Genomic DNA, 800 nt, shown 5'->3' with positions numbered 1-800 from the left:
CGCCCTGCGTGTCAGAGGTTATTTTCATTATACAAGAGCTTCTTGGTTGAATGAGCATCTCCTGGATTGCACATTTCACAGATGTGTATGTGAGCCCTTAACCACTGATATATTTAATAGCATTTAGAGTTAAGTATAGAAAAAAATTTCATTTATTTACCATTTCAATTAACTCTGAATTATCTTTTGCATAGTCTGTTTATGTTTCAACAAGTAAAGCTTTCCTAAAGATGAAATTGCAGAGTTGAGCCACTAGAGGCCAGGAAGTGGTAGCACACAATTGCAGTCCCAGGACTCAGAAGACAGAGGCAGAGATCTCTGTTACTTCAAGGCCACCCTGGAATACATAAGATTGAATCTGTCTAATAGAAATAGCTCACACAAAAGTGACTCCAATACGTTGGTCACACGCCTGTAATCCCAACTTTAGGAGGTGGAGGCAGGAGTGCTAAGTGAGCTAAGTGGAGTGAGGAATAGAGGGTAGGAGGGAGATCTGGTGGAGAGAGAGGCACTTTGAGATATGGTGGAGAGAGTTGCAATCCGAGGATTAACCCTGCAGTAAGAGGACAAAGAATTAGGAAACAGTCTGAGGACATGATGGGCCCTTATTCTAAGCAGTGGTAGAGGTAAAAGAACTCAATTGTGTCTTCTCGGTCTGTTTTTCTAATCTTGAGTATTAACTCCTTTATATGAGTCTAGTTTTCATTATTAATTAATTAATTAATTAATTAATTTATTTATTTATTTATTTATTCTTGGAAAAAAAATGTCCTGCCTCCTCCCATTCTCCCATTTCCCTC

This window comes from Microtus ochrogaster, chromosome 2, assembly GCF_000317375.1.
Source record: "Microtus ochrogaster isolate Prairie Vole_2 chromosome 2, MicOch1.0, whole genome shotgun sequence".
In the NCBI taxonomy this organism is placed as follows: Eukaryota; Metazoa; Chordata; class Mammalia; order Rodentia; family Cricetidae; genus Microtus; species Microtus ochrogaster.
The sequence above is the reverse complement of the archived record's forward strand: the minus strand, read 5'-3'. Positions refer to the sequence as shown.